Source organism: Protopterus annectens, chromosome 13.part0, assembly GCF_019279795.1.
Source record: "Protopterus annectens isolate FY-2018-M chromosome 13.part0, PAN1.0, whole genome shotgun sequence".
In the NCBI taxonomy this organism is placed as follows: Eukaryota; Metazoa; Chordata; order Ceratodontiformes; family Protopteridae; genus Protopterus; species Protopterus annectens.
In genome coordinates, this window is record NC_056747.1 from 317743556 (window position 1) to 317770115 (window position 26560).

Here is a 26560-nt window from a genome sequence, read left to right on the forward strand (position 1 = left end):
AGTTATATTACATTCTGATGCTGCAGCAGTGTTCTATAAAAACTACAATCTGTTTCGGAAATGACTCTTCAAAGACCTACCCAGTACCTATGTGACAAAACAGGGTCATTGTCGTTAATGCACTCCTCAAAAGGACTGAAATTCATAATTCTTCCTTTCACAAAGCTCGATCAGCTTTGTTTTAAATATAAGACAAAAATAATTAAACAACTTAAAAAGATTGCACTAAACTCTCTCCCAACATTTCCCTCTGACTTTAGGAAGTTGAAAGCTGGCCCCAGGCCCCACCACTAAACCCTTCTGACCTACGGCTCATACACTCGAGTTGCAATCCCTTCAGGGGGATGCACTGATAGTAAGGAAATCTCTGTCATACAGAGCACAACTCTGCATCCATTGCCTCATCAAAGTGAATGGACACATTCTCACCTCATTTCACATCTATTGTGGAATTTTCTTTGCTGCTGAAGTTTTCAAGTAACTATTGAACTTTAATTTGCAACCAGTAATGAAGAAACCAAGTTTGTAGTAAATCACTTAAAACTTACTCGGGCTTTCTTCAATACATATTGCAACATTCTGTGAAAATGTTGCCATTATTTGCATACATTTTACTTTGCATATAAGTGCAAAATGCTAGTTAAAATGTAATTAATGGCATAGATTGCAAAATTCTGTATTTTTGTGAAGACGAAGATGAAAAATATCAACAGAATTTTGAAATGGCACTGGATGTTAACACTAAATTCCCAGGATAAATGGCATTTTTGACACATAATTTGCAAACAGACATACATCCCTATGGTCCATGTAGGTGATTGTTTGGTGACAATACCTCTCAGCTTATTAGTACAAGAAATCTGGACAAAGCCTAAAATGGTTAGGGGACAACGCCCAAAAATAGAGAGAGATTTTAAATATTGTTCTCATAAACTTTGAAAGTTGCTAGAATAACAGTATTTGAGTTAGCATTTTCTGAAGGTTCTTAATGATAAACACATATGGCTGTCATTATTTAGTGACTGCAGCCCTCAGGCATTTGCCAGAAAACCACACATTTTATGCAAAATGCACCAAAATATATATCAAAAATCTAAACATTCTGTGAAAATCTGACCGTTGGACTATCAGTAAGAGAGCAAATAAAAAGAGTACAACCATTCATCTTTACCAAGATATTCTGAATCATATTTTCTGTTAATGAATTTACCACTGGTGTTAAAGCATGCATACTGATTAGGTAGCCATTATTGGTCTGCATTACAATGTCACTTAAATTCGAGTGTCTCTCTGCTAGCAAATGCATATTTTAGTTAGCAGAAAGTAAGCACTGCAATTAAATGAACAACATAATATTATATCCATCTAACCAAAGACAACTGAGGGAACTCAGGGTTAACATGGTTAGGCTTGTAAGGGCTCTAGGGCTACTAGACTAATAATCTCCTAGGAACTTATTAATATTCAAAGAATGGAACTTGTTTTGATTAAAATGTGGCTTATTATGAAACAATACTTTAATGGTAGAGCCTGGCTTCCTGTCTTATTGAGTCCCAGTGATTTCCTGTTAGGGGACTTTGTTACACAGCCTGTAAATCTCATATCTCTCAAGCTTTTAGTGCACGAAATCTGGACAAAGCCTAATGGAGGATAAAAGCCCGAAAATAGAAACAGATTTTACAAATTGCTCTTATAAACATAGAAGGTTGTTAGAATAACAGGATTTCTGTTATAGCATGCATTTTCTGAAGGATATGAAGTCTGAAATTCTAAACAGGATTGCCACCTTTCATTGTAGCTAAAACCAGACTAAGGCCACACCCCTCACATCATTCGTAAGCCAGCCCATTCCCAACCCCTCTCCTGCCCATGTTTTGCCCATTTTGTGATGTCACTATATCATCAGCTGATGGGAATGCCCTCTTTTTCCATTCCTGATGCTTGCTTTCAGCCAATTTACTATGCTTTTCTGTAAAAAGCATAGTAAATCAACTGATTTAACAAATTCCAGTCGTCTGTTTCCATTTTTGAAACAGAATACCAGAGTTTGTATAGTGTTTTTTGGACTACCAGAGAATTTATTTGATTTCTGGATAGTCCTGAAAAAAAACGGATAGGTGGCAATCCTATTAATGTATGCCTTTATTTAGTGACTTCAATCCTCAATGATTTGCCAGAAAGCCACAGTGTGTCAAGTTGTATAAAGAAAAACTTCTGTCTATTGGCACACTTGCACATAAAAGCTATGTAGAGCATTTTACCTTAAAGATAGAGGCTATAGTGTTTTATAATGTAATGTAGGGTTGCCACCTTTTCAAATGCCCAAAGTGGGACATTTTTGGTACAAACGTCAGATTTTGCAGGGCAAAACATACCCATGGTCAGTACAAAGGACAGAAAGAAACTTTTTTTTAAATAAAAAAAAGCTTTCTTGTAGCATATTCTGTTGCTTATTCTGTTTCTTATAACATTTAGGTGTTTCAGAGAATAAACAATAACTGTTATGCATATTATTATGTAAAATATAGGAAATATTTTCATTCCTAAAATTTCATTTTTTTTTTTTTTTTTTTTTATGCAGGACACAACTGAAGTGGACTGTCCGTCCCAACTGTGGGACTAAATGTGGGGCCTAATGTAATGCCTACTGCTTCTATACTTTTAGAGTAAGACTTTAAGGATCACATGAGGCGACAGACATAACTAGTGGAGTGTGATTGGTGTAAACAGCTTGTCTGATGCTCCTAAGGCAAAAACATGTTAAATCATAACAATGCTCATAAGTGTACTTGGCAGGAGATTACTTTGGTCCAAAGTTTGATGACTGGCTTTAGTCATTTCATCAGAACAGAGGTAGTATGCTGTCAGTAGTCATATAAGGACAGGCACACAGCTGTCACACAATCTTTATTTAGTACTGGGTTTCATCACTTGACAGGAGATTTTGCTGGACAGATCCAGGAAACCACACCATGAAAGAAGGTATGCCAACAATGTTCACCTGATACTGCTGTACGGGATGAGTTCAGCTTCCACCTTTAACAGCCCACCCATTTACCTGGAGTGGTTGGGAATGGGAATTTGGAATGGATCCATTATTTCAGTAGAGGAGGTAGTGGCAGGTATCAACAGTCTAAAATCATCAGTGCTTGAACATAAATTCTGCTGGTGGCCATTTGAGGTGAGACAAGACGTCTGTTTAAAAAAAAAAGTACAGGAGGCCATGGCTACAATGTTGTAGCTCTTGCTAATCTGTCTCCATCAAAAAGACCCAATTTATACCATGCCATGATATTACATTTAAAAAAAATGCATTGCAATGACCAAGTAATATACTGGGTGTTAGCTGCAAGACACCTGTTGTATTGGGGCTTCCTGAATGTTTCATTGCCTTGTAACTTGCTGGTACTGTTCCACATGCATGGAAGTATCTGTCTTATCACTTTTTGGAACATCCTAACATTACCTGGGATGTATTGTTGTACAAAAGGTGTACTGTGTGAGACTTGTGTCCAAACCTTCATAATGATATTTACTTACAGGCCACAAATGCTGCTGAACTCTACACCCTTGTTGCCTACTATTCATGGTGCTACTTATATCAAGAGTTTTAAGGCATTTTTGATATGTGCAGTTCTTGTACTGAGTAACATTCTTTGGAACAAAGTGCACTGTTCATCAGTAGTGTACATGGCCCATCTCACCCTGCTTAATCTCATACAGCTATGCAAAAAAAAAAACACCTCCATTAACTGCTACACCAAAAGACTGTAATCTTCACAGACACAGAAATTGAACATGCTGGAAAAAAACGTATTCCTGTCCCAAGGAATCCTATACTTATGGAATAAACCTTCGTATATGTCAAGCAGTGCAGTATAATGGTTGTGTTTAAACTTATTCTGAATGAATAGCTGGGAAATGAAAAATCAGTCATGAGGTACATAGCAAGGTACTCCAGGATCATGGAGCTCAATTCATTTGATTTTCCTCAGGCTTAACTGGCTTGGCTTCTCATTGGTCTTCTGGACTGCATGCCTGGTATATAGGCTAATAAATGTACTAAGTATCCTGCAAATGTAAGTAATGCACATAAATGCAGTATATACGTAGACAAGAGTAGCATTTATGGATAACTGAATTTCCATATGGCTATCTAGTGGATCAGCACTTTGTCAGAAGAAAAAAGAGCAAAACAAAAATCACAAGTAAGAAAAGTAACTGCAGTAACAGCGTGCCGATACCTAACAAAATGCTTGTATAGTATTGCAGGTACTCACCAAGGAAATAGGTGACCTCATATCCCAGGATGTCAAACAGTTTGGCATTGTAGGAGGCAAATGATGTCTACTCAACCTGATTAAGTTCTTGGAAAGGGTTTGAGAGGTGCCAGATCGTTACCATACAGCCCATGCTGTCTACATTGACCTCGTTTATGCCATTGACACTACTTCCTCATGTGATTATTGACAAATTATCCCATTTCACTATTAACATGTATAGCTTGCTGGGTAGGTACTTGGTTTTGACAGAATCCATACTGCTAAACTCCGTTCTTTTTGCTCTAGAATGAAGTGAGTCACCAGTGGTGTCCCACAGGGTTCTAACCTGAATCCCCTGCCCTTTCATATACATATACAGAGAGAGAGATGGTTATATGTCTTTTTATTGAAACCTTTTGAAGCTAAAGTTATCGAATCTAAGCTTATCAAAACTCGACTTAACCAGGAAAACTGAAAATAAAAAGCAAAACAAATGATTCTGCAGTGTAAAATGATCCGTTCATCACTGTTATGAGCTTTCTTAAAGATGTGCAAGTAATATTGCAGTTTGCTTTATTACACTGTGCTGTGATATGCGAGCCGATGGTGCGCTTCCAGGATTTTTCCCTTTCTTTCACTGTAGTGTAACCATGGATGTGTTGTATATAAGCTTGGGGTGGGGTTCAAGCACCCCACATGGGGGGCATCCCCCTGAAAAAATATATATATATATTTTTTTTTTTTTTTGAGATTTGCCGCTTTAGGCAAGTTGACTTCTGATACACTGAGATTCAATAAGTTGATTTACAGTAATGATACATGCACCCATATAGATAGGTAGACAAAGAGATAGCTAGACTTTCCTGGCATGAAGTTGCAGCCCCCCACCAATCAGATTTTGGCCTAGTTGCAGCCTCCCCCCAACATATCAGATTGTGGCCTGGTTGCAGCCACTGCAGCCAATCAGATTGCAGCTTGGTTGCAGCCCCCCACAGGCAGTCAGATTGCAGCTTGGTTACCCCCCTCAGGCAATCAGATTGCAGGCGCCCTTGTCACCTGGTTGCAGCCCCCCCCCCAAACTAATCCGATTGCAGCCTTTGTTTCAGGTCGCCCCCCGCCAAGCCGATTACAGCCTGGTTGCAGCCCCCCCAGCCAGTCTATGGAGACATGAGGACCGCATACAGAATTGCTACTATGTTTACAAAAAGCATTGTAATATTCAATAAGCTTTTTCATTTACTTGCTTTCCCTTAAAACTTGGTACTAGTTCAAACTAAAGGGCAAGCAACCAAGTATATGGAGGAGTGGACATGCATGAGAGTAAATGGAATCCAAGCTTTTTCTGTGATCTTGTAGGATGTCTCTACTGTTTCTTCATATTTCTGTCCTGTTCCTCATAAATTTGTTTTCCCTTGGTAAATCTCTACAGTCAATAATGCCACATTAAAGTTTTCTTCTATTTATTGTTCAAAAAGTGCATATTAAGGCAAAGCCTGTTCTGTAACTATTTAAAGTGAAATGGAATAATTCAAAGTTGACCATGATTTTTGGGCTCACAAGTGAAATGTCAGCACTCGTAATGCTGAATGCTGGAACACTGAAACAAATTGCAGAAAGAACGTTAATATTGAACAATGTTCTTTTCCTTTTAACTTGTTTTCTGCAGGGTGACAAGCCCCCTTCACCCACTGATGTGGAGGCACCCCCCCCACATACACACAAACTTAAGGCAATCTGCTCCTAACCCCCAATCTTATATATACCAATTCTGAGATCACCATACCTTAGAGAAAAGGGAATATGTAACTCCATTTTATTGGATATTTAGTCTCAGCATATTACAAGACTCACTTAAGCAAGTGTTGACATTTCAAACCATTATCAGTTTTTAGATATCCCTTCACTTCCAATTATTTTTGATTTTTGTCTCTGATTCTAAAACAAGTAAGTTGAGAGCTATAAATTTATTCATCATAATATTTCTGGTTTTCTTGTCTATTGCTGAGGGTTGTAGTCAGCAACAATGATAGATATTTGTCTGTGAATGCTATGCAAACCTGTTTATTTTGTCAGCTCTTCAGGTATTTAAGAGCAATATCTAAAACCTATCCCTGATTCTGGGTGTTTGTTTCCACAATATTATTGGCTTTGTCCCTGATTCTTTCACTAAAAAGTTGAGTGTGTACTTTTTTGCTATAATTGATGGGGTTCCTGTGGAGGAAAATTGCTAATGGCTGTTTGGTTCTTATTCTGGCTTTTCAAGATCAGTCACTGTGATCAGAGTAAAATAACTTGGAATATATTAATGTTTGGATCGAGTATGAATTATTTCAGAGTTAGGCAGGACTAGATAATTCATACCTCTCAACTGCCCAGATTTTTGTAGAATGTCCAGATTATTGCCTCAAAAATTTGGTCTGTTCTTCATAAACATTTTGGTGTTCTGGAAAATCACTGTAATGATCTGAAGAATGAAATTAGTAAATGTCATACATTTCGGGCTTCAGGATTACAAGACAAGATTATCCTTTAGAAAATGCATTTTAATGCATACCCTGTTATTCTAGCAACTTTCTAAGGTTTTAAGAACAGTATTTAAAATCTGTCCCCATTTTAGGCCTTTGTACCCCTTTATGCCAGGCTCTGTCCAGATTTCTTGGGCTAAGTGGTTAAGAGCATGTTGGACAATAGTGGACAGACATCCGTGGTGCAAGTTGTTAGTGAGAGCGATTAGCAGATACAAGAAGAATGGAAGTGAAGTACAGGCATTCTGAAATGAATGCCGATTCTGCATTTACAGTTAGGACTAAGTATTTTTCTACCATTTTTGAGAGAGAGAGACAGTTTTTTTTTTTTTTGTCCTCAGTTATGAGAGGACCTTTAAAATGCATGTGTATGTGTGTAGATTAGGTAATGCCACAGGGCACCAGAATAGCTAGCTTCATCTCTATTGGCTATTATTTGTATCGCAGTGATATGCTTGGAGTACCCATAATCAGCATTAGTACTGCAAACAATAAGTGGTTATTTTTGGTGGTCTGGTAGGAGCAGAATGTGTGAAAGCACCTGGCCATTTCTACAGCTCATAGCACTGTTTGTGCTATTGGCTATGGCTGCTGTATTGCATCTGCATTTTCTCCCTGTATCTGCTTGGGTTTATACATATGGTCTGGTTCTCCCAACACCCCACAGATGATATAATTGAATTGATGTTACTCCATTTTGCCTGTAGGTAAGCATGCTGTGTGTGCATGTGCTAACTTGTATATGTTTTGAAATACTGGATTGTCAGGAGCTGTGTTAATATGTATGTGCTTGTGTGAAAAATCAGAATAGCTTGTAAAAGACCTGACTTTCAGGAGTATTGTCACTGTGTTTGCATGTTTAAAAAATTACCAGAGATTTTTCTCTCTGAACACAAATATATTCAGATCTTTACAGCTTCTAGGAGAATGGTGTTGCGCACACACCAGGCAGTATGAGTGAAATTTACAAAGGCTGAATAGTGTCCTCTGCCATAAACCTCATCTAGTCTTCTTCTTCTTCTTTCGGCTTTTCCCGGTTAGGGGTCGCCACAGTGGATCATCTGTCCGCTCATGATTGGTAATGGAGTTTTATGGTGTCGAGTTGCCAGCCCGGCGCCCATCCTTCAACGGAAGGCGCACACATGCACACACTCACGCCTAGGGCCAATTTAGAGTGTCCAATCCACCTACAGCATGTCTTTAGGATGTGGAAGGAAACCAGAGCACCCAGAGGAAACCCACGAGACCACAGGGAGGACATGCAGACTCCGCACAGAAGGCACCCCAGCCGAGGATCGAACCAGAGAACCTCTTGCTGTGAGGTGACAATGCTAACCGCTGCACCACCGTGGCCGCTAAAACTGTAAAAATTGTCCCTGGTTAGAAGTGTGCACAAAGAATCACTGTATTTTTTTCTTTTGTGGGAGGGGGGGGGAGTTGGGGATAATGTGGTTATTAGTACTTCATTTTTTTTTTATAATCAGTCCTCTGATGTGTGTGCATATCTAGGATTTTGGACAGCGTGGCCATTATTTCTTTAACTTTACCACAAACATCAAAAGCTTATGTAGAGAGTTCACCATAGGTTTTCTAGGACAGTGTATTTCTTAGGATCACCAAGATGAAATACATTAGAATTTTCACTTTCCTCACACTCAAACATTAGATGTATATATGACTGGTTATTTTTTAGGTGGTGAGGTATGGAGACATGCTGTTATATACATCTTACAGCATGAGGGTAAAATGTTACTGTCTTCTGTCTGTCCTTTCATTTTAGTCCCAGTCTAATATCAGATTGGTACACACATTGAGGCTGTCCTTTTGGATTAAGAGAGGAGGCATGCTGTATACATGTTTAACGGCAGCCACTTGAAATGCATGACCATGGCAATTTTTGTTTCATCCCAATATAACACCTAAGGGAGCCATATAAGGTAACTATCTTTTTTGATGCAGGGGATAGGAAGGCAGGCACTATTTCCAGATGTGATGTATATATCCTTGCAAGTGTTTGTCTTAGTTAACTGTGAACTTCTGCTTTGTCAAGCACAACTTGTTTCTTTCCTTGAAAATATTGATACTTTATTTGCTTGAGGTTTTTATTCAGGTAACCATTGGATCAAATCATTGGAATATATCTCTAAAATGTACCTCAGAGCATCTATAACTCCAGGGTTTCTGGGGGCCTTTAGGCCACTAGACCTTAGCTTAATTCAAGTTATTTCCTCCACAGTTATTACAGTGCCATCTGGCCTGGTTTGAGTATGGTGAAAGGATGCAAGAAAAGACTGGAGAGTAAAGCAAAATGTGCAAAAAGTTAGAATAAAGTATAAAATGATAGAAAAAATAATCTGGATGATGAGGGGAGGCCACTGTAGAGAGGGAAACCAGACTCTGGAGTCACTGGGGGATGTGTGGGGGATACCATGGAACCCTTAACTTAGGGCATCATTTCACCTAATGCCAGCCCTTTGTGTAATCATAGACCACAAACTAGAATTTAATTACCACATTTCTTATGTTCAAAAAATAAATAAGTAAATAAAATATGCATGTGATATTCTTCTCTTTACTAGCATACAAAATATTAAATTTAAAACTTGAACAGTGCTACAATAAGAACTTTTCTGCAAATATACCCAACAGAAGCCATCACTATGTAGCCCTCATCAGGCTAAGTTGGTTAGAATTTACTCTTATACTCAAATTTGCACACCTCAGGATTGTTCAGTTTTTTATTCATGCCCAGTAGCACAGTTGATTTTAACATATAATACACAGGTATAATCCCATGAGGCAGTTTAGATCTGTTCAGCAAAGCAATTACTTACTCCTTAATCCCAATCATTGTGGAGAGTGCCTTTACTCAGGTTATGTAGCCAACTCACTAACTGTTTATTTAAGACTGCAGCATACTAACAAAAATTTAACTTGGCTAAAAAAAAAAAAAATAAAATATTTCGCACACAATCAGAACTGCCAGCAATGGAAAAGCTAAATACAGTATGTTAGTCTCCTTAAAACACACAAAAACACTGCTGAAGACAAGGAAACAACCAAAGAATGGCAACTGCAACACAGAGCAAGAGTAAAACCTGACTTTATTAAACATAAGGTAAAACAAATTAACTGGTACCTTAGTCTGCTTCCTTTACCTCTGTTAACAATGTTAAATATATTTCTCTAAATGGATTTAAATACTAATCCTTGCCAGTGACATAAATCAACTATTCCCTCCTTATCACCATGGTTACTCTCTCTCTCTATCCCCATATGCCATATTACTCTTTATAAACACAACTAAAATCTTATTAAAATTTCTCTACTACCTCTATCTTAGGAAATCGCTTTCTTCTCTGTATGATGATCTACATCACTATTTACCTCTGTGTTCATTTCGGATATTTGCATAACACTTTGTCATTAAATTTAATGTTTGTGTGTTATTGTTTTTACCTGATTCTTTATGAAGATGTATGACGCTTTTCTCCATGGAACCCTGTTAAAAAAGTCTGTTATAGCTCAGACAGACTATACTGATTAACAACTGGAATAAGTAAAAACCTGGGGCCCTTAGTACCTCTTAATATGTCCCACTACCTAGCTCCATCATCGCTGTTAGCTTACACATACCTTCCCCAGCTCTATAATATTCCTAACCTCTAAGGCCTCAAACAAATACACACACACTGTTCCAGTTGTCGTGTAAGCCCTACCTGATATAATGGCTTTATTACCCTACTGTCTTGATTCCATTTCCTCATTTTCCCAGTATTCAGTTTCCCTTTACTACCTTCCAACTGATCTTGGTGGCTTAAACTAAGCAGTCCTTTTCCTGCACTGTATTATTTAGAGTGATGTCTGTTGCTGCACATTCTGCTGTCTTACACCATCATTCAACCTCTTTTATATTGTCATTCTTTGAGTGAAGCACTATGTATTTGAATGAACTGTGGTGAAAATAATTCTCAGACCAGGCCTCTTGTCCATCTTTAGGCTTGCCACGTTATCTACCACTACTCATCTAACTTTGCTGACATCCACTGAGATAGCTCTAAACTACTATGTGCTTTGTGAGATCAAAACTGAACATACTAAACAGGGCTCAACCCAAAACTAATTTCTTTCAGACCCATATGATCACCTTACAGAAGACAGCTTCCTCTTAACTGTCACACTGCAGTTCCTGCTAATCCATTTTCCTTCCATCTACATTGTAGTAATCAAATCTACTTGTTTAATTTCTACCAGGACCGTGTGATGTGAGACAAGGAGAGAGGACCCATCAACCTCTGTCTAGGCCCATCTTGACTCAGTAACAGAAATGGGTTAGATACTTGCATACATACATACAAATATTTCAAGCACTGGCATTAATGCCCTTCTAGCCTGCCAATATACTAAAACACTTATTCCCATGATAAGTTTCCAGGGTATTCTTAAAAACATCTAAACTACTACTTGCTTTAATGTAATTCGGTAGTCTGTTCCATGCATCAGCTACTCAGTCAGAGAACCAATTAGTACACTTCTTATTCCTATAGAATCTTTAATTTCTCCAAGTCTTTTGGGTTTCTAATACCATGATGGAATGGACCCAATTCCTGAGTCAAAGTATGATTAAAGTTCATGAAATTAGTATTGTTTCAATCTTTGTCAGCCAGAAGTGCTCTTCACAGCACCTGTAGTGTGCCCAGTAATGACTCCTTTTGCAATCCGTACGGGGTTACATGTATTGGTAACGTATCTAGTTTCTGTCTGAAAATCCTGATATTTTATAGCTTTGTGTGTCTCTCTACACAAGACACTGTAGTCACTGGGTATGGCAATGTCAATGTTACTTTCATCTTCTTTTCATGAACTGCTATATCCAGTTTTCTAGCATCTATCTTTTGAACTGTTGGTAATGGGTGATTCCATGTGATGAAGAATTCATCATTTTCTGTGATGCTTTGTGGCTGATGTTTCCAGTGTTTTTCAGCCACTTCAATACCATGATGTTTGCACAGTCCCCAGTGCAACAGTCTTGCCACATTATTCTGCCTTTCAGTATACAGTCCTTCTGCATTTGTCACAACCAGCAACAAGGTGTGCAACTGTTTCCGATTCTGTTTTACAAACCTACATTTGTCTGTTTCTCCCACATGTTCAATGGACTTTGTAAATCAAACTATATGTAGCCTACTATCTTGGGCCACGAATATTAACCTTTCATCTCTTGGTTTGAATTTGCCTCTCCTTAACCATTCCCACATTCGATCCTGATCAACATGAGGTTCTTCCAGAAGTTTTCTATACTTGCAACTGTATTTATATTTTTTCCACATTCATTGCCTTCTCATCTAGTCCTTCACCTTATATTATTTCTTTTATTTTTTGCACATTCACTTGCTGCCTGATTTTTATCTACTTCTGGTTTGATTTCCATTCCTGCTTGATGCCGATATGCTTCTGCCAGACTAAGCAGAGAAGTTATTTAAATTCATTCTCATGTTTCTATACATAGGTTATCTGATGATTCTCTAGTTCTTGTTGATAACCCCAGACATTCCCAGAGGTAGTTGTCTCTAAATGCCCTATATACCTGAATAGGATCTCCTTTTAAGTATCTGTTAGAGAAATTGTACAAGTTCAGATATTTTACTCTTTCATAATAACTTAAATGTTCACATCTTGGTATATTTTGGTAATATATTGGTATATTTCTGCTGTACTCTTTCCAGTTTACTCATGCTTGTTTTCTTATAAGGTTTCCATATTGTTATTCCATACTCAGGTTTGGGTCTAATGTAACTAACAAACAATGACAACTTCATTTTTGATTTCCTAAACTTTATAAATCTTTTATACAACTTATAGTTTTATAACTATCACTTACCAATTGGTTGATATGATTAGAAAGGCACACAGCTGAATATATATCCATATACCCAGGTCCTTAAATTGGGCTACAGTTTCAATCACTATGTGCTGTATAAAATACTCACTTTTCAGTTTGCCTCCCAAATCTGGTATGCGTATTTTTTGATGTATTTCTAAGCATATTCTTCTCTTTTGCCCAAATGGTCAATTTAGTCAAGTTATTTTGCAGACATACCTCATCTGTAACACATGTGATCAGTTTACAGAATTTCAGGTCATTTGCATATAGATTGTAGAACACCTCAGATGAAAAAGTTAGGTCTGAAAGATACAATCTAAACAAGTAAGAGCCCAGGACAGAGCCCTGTGGGGCACCCTGACTGTACCCAAGGATTTCACCTATCCAGTTCTGTATGATACTTGCCATGTCCTATTTATAAGTGATGCAGCTATCCATCTTATCAAGAGTACATCTTGCCTGTCATATGCTGGTTAAATCTATATAAATCACATCACAGCACAATTTTTCATTCATAGCTGTTATTATATTGTTATAGAACATCATATTACAGGTGGTAATAGATCTATTTTCAACATATGCATGCTGATATATGGTTTCAAGTCCCAACCTATCCAGTTCTGACAATAACTTATCCAGTATTACCTTCTCTATTATTTTTCCACAACATGAAAGTAGACTTAAGGGTCTATATGACTCTGGGTTTGTCCTACTCCCCTTTCCCTTAAAGACAGGTTTAATAAGTGAATGTCACCAATCTTGAGGAATCTCCCCATATTTATATGACCACTTAGTGATCAATAATTATAGTGGTACCATAAGTTTGTGCTGAAGTGTTCTCAGGTCATTGTAACCTAATTCTGTCTCCTCCCTGTGCTTTGTTTGGATCCAGTTTGCGCAGTTGTTTTTCAATATAATCTAATTTGATTCCAGTATCTGAGGTTACCTAGATGTCACTAGGACAACTTATCAGCCAACTGTTTTGTATAAGATTTTGTAAATATATCTATAATCTGTTGTGTCTGAGAATAAACATTAGAATCTGGTTTATCAGTTTGTATGTCTTTGCTCTTTCCACGTGTTATTTATCTATAAAAAGGTTTCCTATTATGTTCAATATCTTTATATAAATTTTTTTCAAATTTTTCTTGATCTTGTCTCTCACTGTGCTTAATCTGTTTCTCCAGCTTGTTTACTTCAGTTTTCAAAGTTGTATTTTGACCTATCTTCCATTTCTTATACATTTTGTCTCTCACTTTAATCAGATATATTGTTTTTATGGAAATATACCCCCCTGACATTGTATGCCTAGATCCTGATTTTAAATATTTTTCTGATTTTTTTTGCACTCAGTTTCTCTTTCAAAACATTTCACATTCCAGCTGCATTTTTTCCATTGAACACTTCACTCCAGCTAGTTTTACACAGTGACTGTTTTGCTTCCATATAATCTGTAATTAACCTTCTGTGCATTGGTTTAGATTTCAGTTTGACAGAATTATCTAGCAATAAATTAACCTTTATAACCCCATGAGCATTGCACATCAATGGTGGTAAAACTTGACTTGAAGTAACAGTGATTTATTTAGGAACACAAACAATGTCCATTATGTTCCGTCCCCTGGTAGTTTTTTTTTTACAGTCTGAAGCAGTTGCTCCTGAATATACATTGTGAATATTTTTTTTTTGCTTTGCACTTGAACTGAGGGGATGGAATGCCAGTTTATGGGACTGGCACAGGGCACTGACTGAGTTAGCTATGCTTGCGTCAACCACTGATATTCAGCTCATTGCCTTGTAATTTACGGAGGAGTTCTTACTCTGCATTTGAAGATGGATACTGCAAATGAGGGTTCAGGTCCTTTGGAGTACAGCCTTTTTAATGGGACCTGTTGAGTTGTGCTAGCAGGGATTTTACAAAAAACATAGCAACTCCTTTTTGTGAGAACTCTTCTAGTCTTTGCGCTATCCCAGTCATCATCTCCCATCTCTCCACTCTCCCACTAACACTTTCCTTCCTTCCATCCCTCCCATTGGGTACCCCTTTCCACTGCTTTAAATACAGAATCAAAATATTAATTTAAAATACTTGCGTATTCCTTGGTCACCTTAAGCTTTTGACATTTTCAGGCTAGTTTATAAGTTTCCTTCTTGCCTTGCTTCTGCCTCCTCCATAGATAAAGAAGGCCGCCTCCTGTTTCTTAATATCTGCTGCTACCCTTTTGCCTTCTTGACACATTTTGTTGTTCTCCTAGAACCCCTTCTAGTGATAGTCCTTTTTATGCTCCAGTTATCATATCTCCTTTCCTCTTTCTTTATGGTTGCACTTTCTTCCTTAATGAATCTGAGTAGTTTGTGTTAATTCCATCGACGGCACCCCCTTTTCTATGCCTTCTCAGTTCTTTTGATTGATTCTCCCTGGTTATTACATACCTCTGCTTTCTTGCTTAATTAACTTTATTACATTGTTATAATCTGTCATTGTGTAATTCCACACCCGTCATAGTTCCTCTGTAATCCCATATTCTGTACTTTGTGGCCCTTTCTAACTCCTTTTGCCTAGCTAATGTGAACCATCAGATTATATTTAGGGGATGGTGGAGCTCTGACTTACAGATCCTTCACTTTCTTGTCACCTTCTTACATATAGCATAAGATTGAGGATTCTTACATTCTTGGGAGATCCCAGATAATACTGTTTGCACTATTCCAGGCTGAACACTTTGAACATTCTGTCCACTGCATCCACTTTGGGTAATGTGATACTCCATCTCTGGCAAATGAAGGTCCCCCATCAGAACCATTTTATTCCTTCCTGTACTTTCCTTCATTTTTTTTAACCGGTTAGCCTATCATAACTTGCACGTGCATTAGCTGATATGTAGAGGGTGTTGATTTACCACTTTTTACCTGTTACTCCAACCAAGATTGTTGCTAGAATACTCGCCCCTCCCCACCCCTCCATTACGCTGTCTGTTTGTATCATTTTCTTTTCCACATCTCCTTAATAATCACAAAGCACTCTCATCCCTTATGTATACTGTCATTCATAATTCTATACAGCAGTCATTGACTCTGTTCTTAGCTCATCTATAACAGTGTGGTTTGGACCTCTGTCTAATCAAGACAAAAAATAGGTTACAGCAAATGGCCAGGTCTGCCGGAAATATCATTGGTGCTAGTTTGCCCTCCTTACAGGACCTGTACTATTCCAGAGTCATGAAAAGGGCAGGGAAGATCATCAATGATCCTTCACACCCAGGCCACCATCTTTTTGAACTATTACCATCAGCCAAGAGTTATAGATTAATACGCACCAAAACAAGCAGATATAAGAACAGTTTTTTCCCACGGGCCATTAAGTTCATAAACGGTTAACTTAGCTTATTAGGTTGGGGTATTCTTTTCCCAAGCATTCAAAGATTCTACAGTATTGTTTACATATTGTTAATACTTGTTTCTTTCAGTTTATTTCAGTATTTATTGCACTGTTTTGTCTTATTCTTAATAGTTGCATGTATGTCATTTCTCTTGTTCTTAATAGTTGTATGTATGTAATTCATACTTGGAGAGTCACTGAAACTGGAGTCAAATTCCTTGTATGCTTGCATACTTGGGCAATAAATGAGATTCTGATACTCCAGCCTTTCTTTTCAAGTTTCTCCTGCGTCATTATTCTAGTATTCCTACCACTTTGAACTCACTGTCCACTCTGTGCTTCATTTTCAACCATATTCCATCCTAGGCTTCTATTAGTGCCAATTACTGTCCAAAACCCTATTCCCCAACTTCCCAATCACTTGTTCCATCTATTTCTCCTTTTAATGGTCATCATGAGCTCCTATCACACCCAGTCTTTTTAGTGCCTATATTTTACGCCATTAATACTCCATGCCATCTCTTTATTACATCCCCCATCTACCTTCATAGCTTCCATATTTGCTTTTTTGTTCTCTTTGGTATTATTTATTTCTTTTCCTACCTCATTTCTTGTCTTTAGTGATAATTTGCTCTACTCTCATGATTCTGTTCCCATCCTCTCCCGCGAGCTGAACCATCCCTGTATTCCATTCTCTTGCCTGTTATCCCTCCTTCCTTTTCCTCCTGCATCATTCCTCTGCTGCTCATGAACCCGTCATCTTTCTTTGCTTTCTCTTTCTTTCTGGCGACCTTTCTCCCTTTGCCCCTGTTGTACTTTAATTTGCCATTCCTTTCTCCTTTCCATCTCATTGTAAAGACACAATCATCTGAATGTAGCTTTCCAAATTCAGTTTTAACAATGCAGCTCTAGGGAGGCTGAGATGAAGTCTAACTCTGGTGAACATCTTTTACTCAAAATTTCTCACTCAGACCCCCATTGAAACAACCCGCGTTCCCTGTCCGATTCTCTTCTTCCTCATATTGCCGGCCCTTAGTTCACGTAGCTCTTTAGTTCCTGAATACTACTACTGCATAATTGGCCTTCCACACTACCACCTTGGTCTCTTCTCACCTGGTCATTATTTCCCATCTGAACCACTGAATGTGGGCCTTCCTTTCATTTTGCAAACTGCTTAGTCAAAAGTAGGCCTGTTTTGGTGATGGTTGTAGCTATAACCATTTCTGACCATTCCATTTCCTCCTTTTCCTTTGTTTTTACAGCTGGTATCTCTAGTGACTTAATATTTCAATGCAGAAACTATCTCTGCATCCTCCGTGGCTATGTTTACCTAACGCTATGTCTTTGTGCTGCCTCTACTAACCCTTCTGCTGCTAATGTTACTGTTTCTTCTTACTGTCTGACACCCTTACTCTCCTTTCTGCTATCCTTCAGGGTAAGTGCCCTACTTCACTCCTTACCTTCATCCCTTGCTTACTCAATAATGCCCTCTCCTTCCTCACTGTCCCTGATCCTACTTAACTTCATCACTTGTATTCTCTGGCTACCCCTGTCACTTTACCTTGGATTTCTGCTGTATTTTTCCTTCTATCTTTTCTTACCTTTCTCCTGCCTGTCCCTCTCCCCCCCTGCTCCCATCTGTTGTTCTCCTGCCTGTCCCTCTCCCCCCCCTGCTCCCATCTGTCATTCTCCTGCCTGCCCGAATGCCCCTAGCTATCACTATGTGTTCAGTTGCTGTCTCCTTGCCTGCCCCCCCCCTGCTCCCATCTGTTGTTCTCCTGCCTGCCCGAATGCCCCTAGTTATCACTATGTGTTCAGTTGCTGTCTCCTTGCCTGTCCCCCCCCCGCTCCCATCTGTTGTTCTCCTGCCTGTCCCCCCCCCTGCTCCCATCTGTTGTTCTCCTGCCTGCCCGAATGCCCCTAGTTATCACTATGTGTTCAGTTGCTGTCTCCTTGCCTGCCCCCCCCCGCTCCCATCTGTTGTTCTCCTGCCTGCCCGAATGCCCCTAGTTATCACTATGTGTTCAGTTGCTGTCTCCTTGCCTGTCTCATACACACCTTTCACCAACCTGGCCAGTCTGCTGTCCTTCCTTTCTGGTTACCGTCTGCCTAATAGCTATTAAATCACCCCATCTAGCAACTAAATAATTCCTTTAAACTACCTCATTTTTCGGTAAAACCTGTATTCCTGTATACCCCTGAACCAAATAGCTGTTGAAGTATCCCATACACCATGAATATAGACACTTCTGAGGTCTGCATGAAGTGCCGAGACTTGTTGCCAAGGCAACAATTCTTTCACACTGGTAGTTATAGGCAAAGCAAGAGAAGTTATTGCCTGCAGTAGCAGCAGCAGTGTGAGCCATGATTGCCTTTGGTAAGTCTGCTGCTCAGAGAAATACATGTCATATGCCTGACTTGGTTGTGAGCAGAACATTATGATATGGAAGTCTGAAAAGGCAGGAAGTAGGTTCTATGTCCTGTGAAAGGAGATATCTATGTTTAAAGATGAACAGCAAGGGCTAAGGGAAATGAACCGCAGACATTTTAAGTATTGTCGTATTTAACAAGTCCACCTGGAGCATTCCTCAAAAATGTTATGTGCACAAAACTGGTTCTGTCTTCTTTCTAAGACAGTATTAGTGATCTGCTCTGGGACTCTGCCAGCATGCTGTGTTTGCCTGGTAGGTCTGAGGCCAGCAGAGTGATCTTGGGATACAGTACCATATTTTTAATCTCTCTGCATCATAGATTTTACTTCAGTTTACCTGAATCTGTTTAGCAAGGCAATACTCTGAACAGTGAAGACCGATTTTTTGCATTTTATTGGTGCAAAAAGAAAACTATATAAGATTTTATTCACAGTTTGAGTATGAAAAGCATATTTTGACTCAAATCAAATGCCATTAATGGATTTAGCATGGCAGTGTTGAGTATCTTCTTCATGTACTTAAATAAAAAGACGTTTTCAGCATTTGGATGTCTGGGTTATCAATATGGATATTCTGTTGCTTGGGATATAGATGATGATGGATTGTCTCTGTTTATTTGAAGGTTTCCTGACAGAAGTTAAAAACTTGTCCTCTAAGCTTCAGTTACTGCTCTTGTTGTCTTCACATTTTTTATGAAGATTATAGTCTTTTGGAGACCGAGTACTCGTCTCTTTGGTATATATTATCGGAGTCTGAGATGGTACTGGAAGAGAAAAACTACTTTTCCAGAGTTAGGTGGTGAGGTATTATCCAATGAAAACTCCTCTGCAGTTTCTGTCATCATTTGAATTGATTGTGGGTAAGCAGTTTATGGCTGTAGCCCATTAAGTCTTGAAACCATAATATCTTTTTTCATGTGGAGTTGTACAGTAGCTGTCTTGATAATGCATGCAGACACAATACATTGCACTGATGCTTTTCATCACACTAGTGTTCCAGGAAGTCTTAGTATAGGGTTAATAAATACAGGCATTAATTGTTTACTTTTTCCTATGTTAAAGCAAGATTATGTTGAGTAAAAAAAAAAAAGTGTTAGTAACCAAGTCCAGAAATTGTTAAAAGAACTGAACTATTCTCAATGGAGTGATGAATGACCTCTGGAGGTTTCCTTTGTTTCCTGAGAACAGGAACAATTGTTTAAATGCAGGTAATGTTTCACTTGTGAAAAAAATGACATAGAATTATGCTGATGTCCTCAAAAGGAAATATTTGAGTGAATTAAATCCTTAGAAATGCAAATACTTGTGCTAGGTGGTAACTGTTTTAATTATGTAACACATTAGTGGAAATGAGTAAAACTGTGGGTTTATACACTGTATAGAAGACCACTGCAAGTTGGTGTATTCTCCTTTTCTCTGAGGCATGATGTCTGAGTTAACTAATGGGGGAGGGATACAGGGTGCAAGCCCTCCTGCGAAAGGCAATTTTAAGGTAGAATAGTGATTTTTTTCAACATCTACTGCTGTTGCACTTTTTTAAATTTTATTATTTTATTTTTTATTAATTCTGTGAATTATAATTAGAAGCCTCAGAATTACAAAAGGGATTTTTGCTTTCTCAACACAAAACAAATGGAAATGCTTTAAACTGGAAATAAAACAAATTGACGAGGAACTATAGAAGTTTCCTCTGGGAAAGAGAAACTGGGATGCAGAGGTAAGCACCTCCATACCCAGAGATGACATTCGTGACCTATTAAAAGAAGAGTATTCTTTAAGCTTAATGTGCAACCCTTCTTTAACCACCTGAGCTGTTGAAAAGGGCAGAGATTTCAAATAATGTTTTTTCAGAAATGACCAGTTTAAAAATTTTCTATTTCTTGACCTTTTTTGGAACTACAAAGAATCTTATAAAAACTATGTTCTTTTTGCTAATAATACAATGCCAGATGCACTGCCTTCATTGTTTTTAGTTATTATGAACTATTGCCAAGGTTATATGTAATTGCCTTGGGTATGAATGGACTAGGTATGGGTCCTGGGATAGGCTTTTGAAGCAAAAAGTGTATAAATTCTTGAATAATCTATAGAGAAACAGTAATGTTGTCGTGTTGAAGTAATAAGTATTGTCTTCTGTTTTTATTATTAAATATTTTTAAACCTTTCAACTGTGGCTGTTTTGTGTAGAGATAATTTAAGCTCTAGAGTACTTGCATATTTGGTGATACTGTACAAAGCCACTCCAATAGCCTTGCTGTTTGTCACACTTAATAATTGGATAGTAACATTACATAGTGAAATTGGTCACCCTTTGAAAAGGGCCTTATAGTAGCTGATAGTAGTGGTTGGTGGCAGTCAGTTCTACCTTATAGTCTGGGCAGAAAGGAGGCATAGCTGGAGAACCTGTGCCAGCCTTCCCCAGGAGTATCTGTGTGTTTGTATACAAGTCATATCTCAAAGTGTGTGTGTGCGTGTGTGCCAGCTACTTGGGCAGGGACACAAAGCATTGGTTGGACAGAGAGGGTGCTGGAGGTTTTGGCTTGACCACTAGGCTGTGATCTGTACCCTATAACTGTGCCAGTGGGGAATCTTATTGGGGATCTGGAGAGAAAGGGAGAAACGAGCCCCAGACTGACTGATCTCTGTGTGCTCTTAAGGAAAATTGTGCTTTACTGTGTGTGTATTTGTTATCCTCCTCAGTGTGGACGCCCCTCACTGGTGCTAGTGGTGAGGACTGAGGCTCCTTGATTACTAGGCCAGTGCGTGGGCGTCACATAGCTATAATGAGAAAATATTATTTTTATAGGATGTTAAATGACCTGATTGAGGAAAGGAAAGTGAAAGTCACTTAGACATCAACTGTAAAGCCTAAAAAAATGTACAGTGTTTGTACTGCTGCTCCTTGTCCTGCATTTCTGTTTGCAGCTCATGGGAACAGAATAGTTCCTGTAGTACCGTGGGACAAAGACATAAAATATTTTTTCCAACTGATGTTATTTTCCTTATATTTTGAATGTGAATAGGTAGAAAAGAGGAGCCATTAGCGTTGTCTGCATTCAGATGCCTATAAAAACTATGCCTAACTGAAGATGCTTAGTATAATTTGGGTGAGTATGGTTCTGACTATAGACACTTTTCAAATACTAGACCATACCGCATCAGGCAAGGAATAGCCAAAAGGTTAGGTTTATAAGATCTCAACATTGTGTAAGACGTCTTTCATGGAAATATATTGTTTTACATGCTCCAAAAAAAGGTCCACTGGAGCTGAGAAGTAGATAAATAAAATTGCCTTATCATTTATCTCAGTTTTTCTACTCTGAGCATACAAAAGAGGAAGAAAACCTTTTTTCTTTTATTGGAGGGAGGATGAGGTAATGGATATGGATCTTGAAGACAATTAAAAGCCAAAACCAAAACAGGTGTTCAGAAGGAACATTATATGATTGTCTTCCCAGTATGGCATACACTAATTTAGAATATTTTCAGGATATGTGCCCTGTTCAACCTCTTGGCTCACCCTGAAGCTAGATTAGTTGTATTCTACTTCAGTACCTGTGACTTATAGCAAGAGTAACTGTATTCAACTTCATTAACTATAACTGAAGAAAGATTAGTTGTATTCCACTTCAGTACCTATGAATGAAGCTAAAATAGTTGTATTCCACTTTGACACCTGAGACTGAAGCTAAAATAGTTGTATTCCACTTCGACACCTGTGACTGAAGCTAAAATAGTTGTATTCAACTTTGACACCAAAGACTGAAGCTACATAAGTTGAATTCCACTTCGACACCTGTGACTGAAGCTACATTAGCTGTATTCTACTTCAGTACCTATGACTGAAGCTGGATTAGTTGTATTCCACTTCAGTACCTATGACTGAAGCTGGATTAGTTGTATTCCACTTCAGTACCTGTGACTTATAGCAAGAGTAACTGTATTCAACTTCATTAACTATAACTGAAGGAAGATTAGTTGTATTCCACTTCAGTACCTATGAATGAAGCTAAAATAGTTGTATTCCACTTTGACACCTGAGACTGAAGCTAAAATAGTTGTATTCCACTTCGACACCTGTGACTGAAGCTAAAATAGTTGTATTCAACTTTGACACCAAGGACTGAAGCTACTTAAGTTGAATTCCACTTCGACACCTGTGACTGAAGCTACATTAGCTGTATTCTACTTCAGTACCTATGACTGAAGGTAAAATAGTTGTATTCCACTTCGACACCTGTGACTAAAGCTAAAATAGTTGTATTCCACTTCGACACCTGTGACTGTAGCTAGATTAGTTGTATTCCACTTCAACACCTGTGACTGAAGCTAGATTAGTTGTATTCCACTTCGACATCTGTGAATAAAGCTAAATTAGTTGTATTCCACATCGACACCTGTGACTGAAGCTACATTAGTTGTATTCCACTTGGACACCTGCGACTAAAGCTACATTAGTTATATTCCACTGTAACTGTAGCTACATTAGCGGTATTCCACTGAGTACCTGTCACTGAAGCTGCTGCTGTTAGTCTTTTGGCTTTTCCCAGTTAGGGGTCGCAATAGCGGAACTCTGGTCTGCTAATGATTGAGAGTAGATTTTAACGAACCCCAAGGTGCCAGCTCGATGTTCAACCTTCAACAAAGGCACGCCCATTTACGCATGTCTTTTGAAAGCCCACCCAACCATGGGGAGGACATGCAGACTCCACACAGAAGGCACTCCCCGCACTCCAGCCTAGAATCAAACGGGAGAACCTCTTGCTGTGAGGCAACAACACTACCGCTGCACCACCGCGGATTATACCTGTGACTGAAGCTACATTAGCTGTATTTTACTTCGACACCTGTGATGTATTCTACTTTAGTACCTATGACTGTAGCTACATTAGCTGTATTCTACTTTAGTACCTATGACTGTAGCTACATTAGCTGTATTCTACTTCAGTACCTATGACTGTAGCTACATTAGCTGTATTTCACTGCAGTACCTGTGACTAAAGCTATATTAGCTGTATTCTACTTCAGTACCTGTGACTGAAGCTACATTAGCTGTATTCCACTTTGACACTGTTGACTGTAGCTACATTAGCTGTATTCCATTTCGACACCTGTGACTGAAGCTACATTAGCTGTAGTCTACTGCAGTACCTGTGATTGTAGCTACATTAGCTGTATTCTACTTCAGTCCTTGTGACTGAAGCTATATTAGCTGTATTCCACTTTGACACCTGTAACTGAAGCTACATTAGCTGTATTCTACTTCAGTAATTGTGACTGAAGCTATATTAGCTGTATTCCACTGCAGTGCCTGTGACTATAGTTACATTAGCTGTATTCCACTTCGAGACCTGTGACTGAAGCTACATTAGTTGTATTCCACTTCAGTACCTAAGACTGTAGCTACATTTGTTGTATTCCACTGCAGTACCTGTGAATGAAGCTACAATAGCTGTATTCTACTTCAGTACCTGTGAATGAAGCTACATTAGCTGTATTTTACTTCAGTACCTATGACTGTAACTACATTAGCTGTATTTCACTGCAGTATCTGTGACTGAAGCTACATTAGCTGTATTCCACTGCAGTACCTGTGACTGAAGCTACATTAGCTGTATTCCACTTCAGTACCTGTGACTGAAGCTACATTAGCTGTAATCCACTTCAGTACTTGTGACTGAAGCTACATTAGCTGTATACCACGTCGACACCTGTGACTGAAGCCACAATAGCTGTATTCTACTTCAGTACCTGTGACTGAAGCTACATTAGCTGTATTCTACTTAAGTACCTGAGACTGAAGCTACATTACCTGTATTTTACTTCAGTGCCTATGACTGAAGCTACATTAGCTGTATTCTACTTCATTACCTGTGACTGTAGCTACATTAGTTGTATTCCACTTTAGTAACTGTGACTGAAGCTACATTAGCTGTATTCCACTTCAACACCTATGATTGTAGCTACATTAGCTGTATTTTACTTCAGTACCTGTGACTGAAGCTGCATTAGCTGCATTCCACTTCGACACCTGTCACTGTAGCTACATTACTTGTATTTTACTTCAGTACCTATGACTGAAGCTACAATAGCTGTATTCCACTTCGACACCTGTGACTGCAGCTACATTAGCTGTATTCCACTTCGACATCTGTGACAGAAGCTATATTAGCTGTATTCTACTTCAGTACCTGTGACTGAAGCTACATTAGCTGTATTCCACTTCGACACCTGTCACGATAGCTACATTAGCTGTATTTTACTTGAGTACCTGTGACTGAAGCTACATTAGCTGTATTCCACTTCAACACCTATGACTATAGCTACATTAGCTGTATTCCACTTTGACACCTGTGGCAGAAGCTACATTAGCTGTATTCTACTTCAGTACCTGTGACTGAAGTTACATTAGCTGTATTCCACTTCAACACCTGTGACTGTAGCTACATTAGCTGTATTCTACTTCAGTACCTGTGACTGAAGCTACATTAGCTGTATTCTATTGCAGTATTTGTGACTGAAGCTACATTAGCTGTTTTCTACTTCAGTACCTGTGACTGAAGCTACATTAGCTGTATTCCACTTCGACACCTGTGACTATAGCTACATTAGCTGTATTCCACTTTGACACCTGTGACAGAAGCTACATTAGCTGTATTATACTTCGACACCTGTGACTAAAGCTACATTAGTTGTATTCCACTGCAGTAACTTTGACTGAAGCTACATTAGCTGTATTCTACTTCAGTACCTGTGACTGCAGCTACATTAGCTGTATTCCACTTCGACCCTTGTGACAGAAGCTACATTAGCTGTATACTACTTCAGTACCTGTGACTGAAGCTACTTTAGCTGTATTCCACTTCGACACCTGTGACTGTAGCTACATTAGCTGTATTCTACTTTAGTATCTGTGAATGAAGCTACTTTAGCTGTATTCTATTGCAGTATTTGTTACTGAAGCTACATTAGCTGTATTCCGCTTTGACACCTTTAACTGTAGCTAAATTAGTTGTATTCTACTTCAGTATCTGTGACTGAAGCTTCATTAACTGTATTCCACTTCGACACCTGTGACTGAAGCTATATTAGCTGTATTCTACTTTAGTACTTATGACTAAAGCAACATTAGCTGTATTCCACTTTAGGCCCTTTGAGTGAAGCTACATTAGCTGTATTCTACTTCAGTACCTGTGACTGAAGCTACACTAGCTGTATTCCACTGCAGTAACTTTGACTGAATCTACATTAGCTGTATTCCACTGCAGTACCTGTGACTGTAGCTATGTTAGCTATATTCTACTGCAGTACCTGTACCTGAAGCTACATTAGCTGTATTCTACTTTAGTACCTATGACTGTAGCTACATGACCTGTATTCCAGTTCAACACCTGTGACTTTAGTTACATTAGCTGTATTTTACTTCAGTACCTCTGACTGAGGCTAAATTAGCTGTATTCCACTTTGGCACCTGTGACTGTAGCTACCTTAGCTGTATTTTACTTCAGTACCTGTGACTTAAGCTACATTAGCTGTATTCCACTGCAGTACCTGTGACTGAAGCTACATTAGCTGGATTTTACTTCAGTACCTGTGACTGAAGCACATTAGCTGTATTCCACTGCAGTATCTGCGACTGTAGCTACATTAGCTATATTCTACTGCAGTACCTGTGACTGAAGCTAAATTAGCTGTATTCCACTTTCGACACCTGTGACTGAAGCTACATTAGCTGTATCCCACTTCGCCACCTGTGACTGAAGCTATGTTAGCTATATTCTACTGCAGTACCTGTACCTGAAGCTACATTAGCTGTATTCTACTTTAGTACCTATGACTGTAGCTACATGACCTGTATTCCAGTTCAACACCTGTTACTTTAGTTACATTAGCTGTATTTTACTTCAGTACCTCTGACTGAGGCTAAATTAGCTGTATTCCACTTTGACACCTGTGACTGTAGCTACCTTAGCTGTATTTTACTTCAGTACCTGTGACTTAAGCTACATTAGCTGTATTCCACTGCAGTACCTGTGACTGAAGCTACATTAGCTGGATTTTACTTCAGTACCTGTGACT